This window comes from Tursiops truncatus, chromosome 1 (assembly GCF_011762595.2).
Source record: "Tursiops truncatus isolate mTurTru1 chromosome 1, mTurTru1.mat.Y, whole genome shotgun sequence".
Taxonomy (NCBI): domain Eukaryota; kingdom Metazoa; phylum Chordata; class Mammalia; order Artiodactyla; family Delphinidae; genus Tursiops; species Tursiops truncatus.
In genome coordinates, this window is record NC_047034.1 from 78,741,510 (window position 1) to 78,749,843 (window position 8,334).

Consider the following 8,334-nt stretch of genomic DNA (forward strand, 5'->3'; position numbering starts at 1 on the left):
TATAGCTTCTTTTCCATTACTTATTTATTGGCTTCTTACCAATTAAACATTTACCAAATATCTACAGTTTTTTCTCCTCTCTTCACTTTTCCTTTCCAACCAGATGACTTCATGGGAGGTATATTAAAGGAATTTAAATGTATATTTAAAAAAAAAAAATCTCTGTTTCCCTGCACAATGTCACACACTGTTTGGTTTAGGAATTCAGCTGTCAGTTTCAGGTCCTCTTGGAATTGGGGCAGGACTCTGATTACACCAAGAAATATGCATGTGTAGATCGCAGAAAATCTCAGCAAAGATAAACCTGCAGTCCTGGGAGTGTTTTTACATTTCTATCCAGGGAAACTTCCTTCTTCAGTGGGAATAGATCCAGTTTACATTTCATCACTTGTGTTGGGAGTGTTGGTAGAAACCTGAGTTCAATGGCACAGAATCTCGGGTTTATTCCCAGGATGTTTGAGTGCCTCTGTGGTTTGAGGCCTGGGGCAGCTGATCCTGCCCTTCTGGCTCTTACTTTGTAACCGTGCTCATGTCACTGGAACTCTAAAACTTATTTTCCTCATCTCCGTGGGGGTGTTAATGTCTATAGAATCTACTTCCTAGGGTCCCTTGAAGCTCAACTGAGATAATAAATGTGAAAACATTTCTGTAAACTGGACAATGCTGGCCATAGGTAGGCTGTTACCTTGTGAGCGGGGGAGAAGGTTATATTGGTATAGAAGGGCTCCAATGGGAATCCTGACTTACAACACCCCTCAACTTGTTGGCAAACACTTCTCTTGAATGCATGGCTCAGAATATATAAGGGAGTGAGGTGTCACTGGAAAGAGTAATGGCTTAGAAGTATGACCCTAGGTCAAGTCACCAGCACCCCCCTACACTGAGGTATATGAATTTGGGTAAATCACTTAATCTTCCTTGTTTCTTTATCTGTGAACTTAGATGTTTGGACAAAAATCCTTACATGTTCTATAAGTACGAAAACCATGCTTTCAGACTTTCTAAGATACTTAGGATTTGCTGCAATATGCCCAGTGCAAGCTCAAGGACCTGTTATCTTCCCTTAAGTGTCCTCTGGTGTCATACACCAGGCCTGACATATAGTAGGTGCTCAACAAATAAACATTGAAGATAAGAATGACCGTCCAATCATAGTAAATCAGTAGTAACTGATTTGTGGGGTAATTTTATACCTAGTTTTAATGCAATTTTATTCCTTTCAACAAAGATGAATGTTTAAATACATACCTCCATGTAATTAATAAGGTAATTAGTAAGAAATACTTTTCTAAAACTTATTACCTACATGAAGCCATGAATCCAAAAAATGATTCTGATTTTGCTTTGATGAAAAAAGGTCATCATGTCTTAAAAGAGATATAATATTTAAGCTCAGGATTTTCTGGAACTTAGTTCCATTGCCTTGTCTATGAGATTTCTTCTAGCCCTAAAATTTGAAGTAACACCAACTTTACTTCTATTCTTCCCCAACCTCACGCCCACCCCCTCATCCTGGCCTCATTTTAATCTTCCAGGATGCTCTGCAGTAAATGCCAAGTCTTTTCTAGGCTCAGAATCTTTGCACATAAGATTCCTTTAACCCTCCCTTCCTCTGTCATCTAGCTAACTCCTACTCCTTCTTCCAGGCTCAGCTTGAAACTTTCCCAGAAAATATTTCCTGACCCCTAAGACTGGGTTAGTAGCACCTTGGATGCTACTCTGACGCAGCTTGTCTGCATCATGTTATTTATCACATTAGATTGTCATCAGGCCATTAAGGTGAAAGGGATGAGAGCACAGACACTGGAGCTTTACTGCTGCAGTTCCAAGCCCACTAGCAGGGTGAATTGGGCAAGGGGGCCTCTTACAGCCTGCCTCATAGGGTTGTTGAGCGTATTAAATGATTGAAGGATTCGTATATGGAAACATATAGAACTAGGCTTGGTACACAGTATCATATAATGTTTGCTGATTCTGGTGTTAAATGTTATTATCTGTTTGGTCAAATTGAGCCCACAAGTTCCCTGAGAGTAGGAAGCATGTTTTATTCACTGTTGTACCCTAGCACTGTAAATATTCTGTAAATATTTGTTGAATAAATGGATTTATCTTTTCTGCTTCACTGGAACCATACTGGGGGACTTTCTTACTTGATAAACCTAGTGATGAAGCCACAACGCTTCAAAGAAAAGAGACGACGAGTGGCTGGAGGGTACCAGTTGTCGAGTCTGCTCAATGCTAAAGCAATCTTATTCGGAATAGGATAAAGTTTTAGTAACACCATTTAAAAAGCTGTGACTAGTGGTAAATTACAGGAAAAGTAGCATGCCAACGGAAGTGATAATTGATGCTGTTCAGTGTAGACACAGTAAAAGAAAACAAAGCAGTTTCACTCCACACCCTCCTTCAACCTATAAGGACTGAGCCATTTTCTTTTCAGTCTGTCTCAGTACCCCAGTGCTGTGTCCACAATCCACATTCCTTACTTAGCATGGCTCACAATGTCATTCAAGTCCTGGGCTCATGCCTAAAAATACGATAGCCTCAATCATTATCATTCTGCATGAGCATCCTGTCCCACTCCCTACTCTACAGCATCTCCCTCACCTGATGCCCAGCTCCTTGCTCAGAAAACCTACTTCTATTCTTTAAGACTCAGCTCTGGTGTCACCACTGGGAAAGAAACCTCTGATGATCCCAATTTCTCCTGTGCCTCGATTGCTTGCTATGTGAGCTTAGTCACAGAGTCATCTCCTCATGTGGTATTATTCTTCCACCAGATTGCGATCAGGACATGCAACTTTCATTTCAGCATCCCTGGCACCGAGCAGTGTGCATGGAAGGGAGCAGACATACATTAACACAATAAGCGTCCAACTACTGAATGAATGGTTGGATGGATGAAGGGATGGATGGATGGAACTTCACCCCTCTCTTCTTCACACTTTCACTGTGAATGTTCTTATTCTTTCTTCTTGCCTCATGAGGCCTTAAATTCAGCCTCTGAGGACTACTTCTTAACAACCTTGGGTAAATGTGGCCTCTCAGAACCTCATTTTCCTTATTTTTGAAACAGAGATGATTAGTGAATACTAAACAAATAGATGGTTCCTGGTTTATAATAAGTTCCATGTAGATAATATCATCTGCAAATGACAGTTATGTTTCTTCATTTTTAATGTTTATACCTTTGATTTTCTTCTCTTATTGGATTGGCATAGATTTCTAGTACCAAGTGGAAGAGTAGCAGGACGCTGGGCATCCTCATCTTGCTTCTAACCTTAGAGAGAGGGCATCTAAAATTTCTCCATTAAGTCAGATACAGACTTATTTTAAAAGATTAGTGAACCAAGTATCTTTCTAATCTTTGGAGTACAGAGGTGAGTGAAATCTATACCTTGACATGTATACCCATTTTTGCTATGGCTCACAATTTATTTTTCTTCTCTCCCCATCCTTCAGGGATAAAGAGTTCCAGGCTATATGTAGCTCAGAAAAACAAAACAAAACAAACCAAAAAAAAAAAAACACAGCCTTTTGCTCATGTTCAGGGGAACATGTGTAGGAGGCCAACTATTTCAGAGCCAGCCCTCAGCCCAGGTAATCCTGGTGAAAATGTCCTCTTCCCTCCACTGCCTTTGATCAGATGGGAAATATTCTCACTTCCCCTCCCCCAAATTCTCCTCTAGGGAATAAGATATTCAATATCTGAACACATTCGATTTTAATGAAATATTCATTTTTACACATTATACTTTAATAGAAAATTTACTTTAAAAAAGTATATTCAATGGACTTGGAAGGCATTATGCTAAGTGAAATAAGTCAGAGAGAGAAAGACAAATGCTGTATGATATCACTTACATGTGGAATCCAAAAAACACAGCACACTAGTGTATATAACAAAAAAGAAACAGACTCACAGATATAGAGAACAAACTAGTGGTTACCAGCGGGGAGAGGGAAAGGGGGAGGGGCAGGGAATTAAGAGGTACAAACTATTAGGTATAAAATAAGCTATAAGGATATATTATACAGAGGAGAATATAGCCAATATTTTACAATAACTATAAATAGAGTGTAACCTTTAAAAATTGCAAATCACTATATTGTACACCTGTAACTTATGTAATATTGAACAGAAACTATATTTCAATTTTAAAAAGTGTATCCAAGAGAGGTTGCCCACAAGTGAACCCTGATGCTCCTCTCAGCTGCTTAAAAAATATTTCTTTATTAAATGGACTCAACATATATCTTTTCTGCTATAAAAGCTGAGCGCTGTGCTGGATTCTTTGGACAAAACTATGAATAAGACAGTCATAGAACTTACTCTCATGGAGCTTGCATGCTAATCACAGGAGAGAAATGAAGCAGGGAAAACAGAGAATAAAGTGTTTCAAATATGAAGAAAATGAAAGACACAGAGAAAAGGGGGAGACTATTTTAGAGAGAGTGGCCAGAGAAAGTCTGTATAAGGAAGTGACATTTAGGGTTAGGATGGGAAGGCGCTCCCCTCAGAAAATTGGGACTGGAGTTGGAGGGCTGACTCCAGGCAGAAAAGGAGAAAAGGCCCTGATGTGGGAATTCAAGTTTTGGGACTTAAGAGGAAGCAGCTACATGCCACTAGGAAACGAAACAAAACAAAACAAAAGACCAAAAAACTATATGTTACCTACTAACAAGCGAATCAGGCTAAACAATAACTGTAAGGGTTGAAAATCTTTTTTTTTAAGCAAAAGAGCCAGTACCAGGAGGAAAACACGGCTGAGCTCTCCAAACAGTCAGGCACTGACTGATGGATGCGTCCGTGTCATTTCAACCCTAGAAGGTGGTCAGTTCGCCACACCAGCCTGGATGATGGGATTAGAAAGCTGGCGCTGGCTGGCAACAACAGGGGGTCTACTGAGAAGAACACTTCATTGAGAGCTGTGGTTCAGGTGAGTCTATCCCTGTCCTATTTTCCCCTCCCTCTTTCCTGAGAATTTTCACCATGAGAAACACCGAAAAACGTTCAGAATCTCCGAGTTTAGTCAGAATTATTTCTCTTGAAATAGGCAGAAATCCTATTCAATTAGATAAGTGAACAAATCACATTATGATGGCGGGATGGATGTAGTTGTTCATGTAACTGAAAAGAACAGGGATAGATTAGGAATGGTTGAACTGAAGACCTCAAATAAACTCTTTCTCTGTTTCTCCCTCTCTCTGCTCTTCTTTTCTGTTTTGCCTCGATGTTCAGGTTACGCCTTCCAGCATCTTCAGTTTGTGTTGTCTTTTCAATTAGCAATTCCAACAGAGAAAGCGGCTTCTTTAACCTTAGCTTCCGGGTCACATGCCCATGCCTGACCCCCCCCCCCCCTCCCCGCACAACTACCTGCCCTATCACTGGTCTGTGGGACGTGGGAGGTGCTGACTGACAGGCCTGGGTTACAGACCTAGCCCTGGAAGTGGAGGATGAAGAGGTAGAGATCAATTTAACTATCTCCACTTTACTTCTCAAGAAAGATTCTTATTGGCTATTTTCCTATGTGACCACAACAGCGATGGGAATCTGGGAGAGTTCCCAATTTGGGGACTACACTGCTTTAGGCTTCCACTTGCTAGTGTAGTTCAGTGGTGTGGAGTCCTTCTGCACTCTAGACACTGGCCTGGGGGGGTTCTGTTTTCTAAGGAAAGACCTTAGGTCTGATTCACTTTCCAGTCTTCAGCTTAATGACTGCCACTCTGACCTCTGCCTAGGGGCAATCTGAAGCAATTTACTGGGGGTGAAGAAGACTGACAGATTATGGCCTCTAGATGCAGGGCTGTGTCCTAGCGGATGGCTCTTTTAATCAGGGTGACCTGCTCTTGAGTGTCACTCCAGTGTAATTATTAATAGCACCCCTACTCACACTCAAAATTGTCCCATTTTGGATGATAAATTATATGGTCACCGTACTTAAAATGGGATTAATTCTTCCCTTCCTCAGACAGGAATGGCACAGTAGGAGGAGTCCGATGTCGACCCTGGAAACAGTCTTTCCATTATCAGTTTTTTTTTACCTTCATGTCTTTGCTGTCACTCTGGAAGGAGCAGAGCATTTCATTTTTCCAACCTGGCATGGCTCAATATATCTGATTCTTGACCATTTGAGTTTGCCAGCTAGAGGCAGAAAGAGCATCTTTTAGCCAGGCTGTAATTTCTTCCTCACTGCTTCTACACAGGCCCAGTTTGAACATCGCCATGTCTCTTTCTTTAGAACATTTATAAAAACTACAAGTAGCCCAAACCTTCAAAAATCCTGATGTGTGTCAATCAAGACGTCTAAAACTCCAGCCTTGAAATGCTGGGGTCTGAGACCTTTCACTCCGTTTTTTTGGTTACCATATCACAAGTATTTCCAATTTTCTAGCCTGGTACAGAGGGACCCTTTCTACTCTCACCCTTCCTCAACTTAGCCAGTTACACACTTAAGGATCTGTACTACTATACCTCATGACCAGCTGTATAGAACTCTCTTGGCTGCAAGAGATAGAACTTAACTCAAAGTAACTTAAGCCCGAAGAGAAGGTTTTGTCTCATGCAGCTAAAAAGTCTGGGGGTATCTTGGCTTCAGGCATGATCAACAATAGGGTAAGGATTTGCTTGTGATTATATTCTCTCCCCCTCTCTCTCTCTCTCTCTCTCTCTCTCTCTCTCTCTCTCTCTCACACACACACACACACACACACACACACACACCCTCTTTTCTCAGCTCTGCTTCTTCTATTAGCTTATCCCTTGTACAGCAATGGAATAGATTAATTGGCACGTGTTGATCTTGTACCCATCATGATCTGCCACTCTGTAAACCACAAAGACTAAGGACTGGGAAGGGGGTTATTTTCCCAAAGCTGCTGTTATCAGAAAAGGGGGAGATGGATGCTCGTGAGGGTATGAAAAACAATAGATGTCCACCTTATACTTGAAAGCTTGAAAGGTGTAGGCGCAATTCCCCTTTTGAAAGGTGAGGCTGAGAACAGTTATGTAGCCTACCTCAAAGTAAAGATTTAAAAATAAAAGGCCAAGGTAAAATATTTGCTTACTTTAATAATAAAACCCAAACCCATAGTCTTAAAAGTTTAGACTTTTCTGAAGTTGCTGTGTGCTTTTGAACCTGTCGTCAAATTGGAAAACTTGACATCCATCCTCCAACAGCTGGGGAGCCCTTCTTTCCCTCCTTTTATCTGCTTGCCTGTTACCTTCCCCTGAGGACAAGGAGGTTGGGAGAGGGCCCAAGACGAGGGAGAAAGGAATGTCATTTCTGTCTGGTCTCACACTCTGCATATCTTCACTGGGAATGTGCAGTTTATTAATTTCAACTTCAACATCTTCAGCAATGATCCGTAACAGGCATTAGTTAATTCAACAAGCATTTGTTGAATGCCTAATCCCTTATCCTTCCTCTCTTCTCTGTCTTCACCCTCTGCCTGTCTCCTAGACCTTTCCCATCAGCATTTAAACATCCACAAGGAGCTCTCATCTTAAAAACCAAATAAACCCCCCACAAACAGAAAATCCTCCTTAGACCCTCTTTCCTGCCCAGCTACCTCCACCCGCTTCCCAACCAAATTTCACACACTAAGTGTCCCTACATACGACCTGCATTTTTTCATCTCCTGTTCCCTCCTCTGGCCACTCCTGTCCTACTCCTGCTCTCACTGGAACAAAAGAGTTTATGGAAAGAGTACCACTTTCTGGGAACACAGACATCTTTGTTAAATACCATGTGGTAATTGTCTGTGTGATGTTAACTGGTGTATGAGCTTCTTGAGGGTAAGACGTAGCTTGTAGTTAAGTTATTGATGGTTACTCTGCAGATATCTTACTGTTAAATATTCTTTGTCCACTCCAGGCATAGTGAATAGTTAGTGTTAAATAAATTTGTTAAAGTAACGAATTAACTTAGGTTGACAAAATAAAATGAGGGGCAGGTTTGGTATGCGATGGAGATAGTGAGGTTTTAGGTATCATAAGCTGAAATTAGAAATGTAGGGGAGAGTGTACCATATTAGAAGCAAGGCAGAAAGTAGCTTCAACCAAGGCCTGGTAGACCGTGTTAGATGCTACAGGCAAGTGCATAATTTTTTTTTTCAAGCTGAACACTAGAAAAGGTTGCTAGATTTGCCAAACCACCATTATCAATTATCCTTTTTTTTGGGGGGGGGAGGCACGCTTTCACTGGAATGTTACCAGACTGCAAACCATTAAGGAGCAGTCATTTGTAGGGTCTGGAAAATTCAAGGAGTACAGCCCCATTCATTTAGGTGGACGGTCAACACAGTGACATGTGCAACAGGAATTTTGGGGAG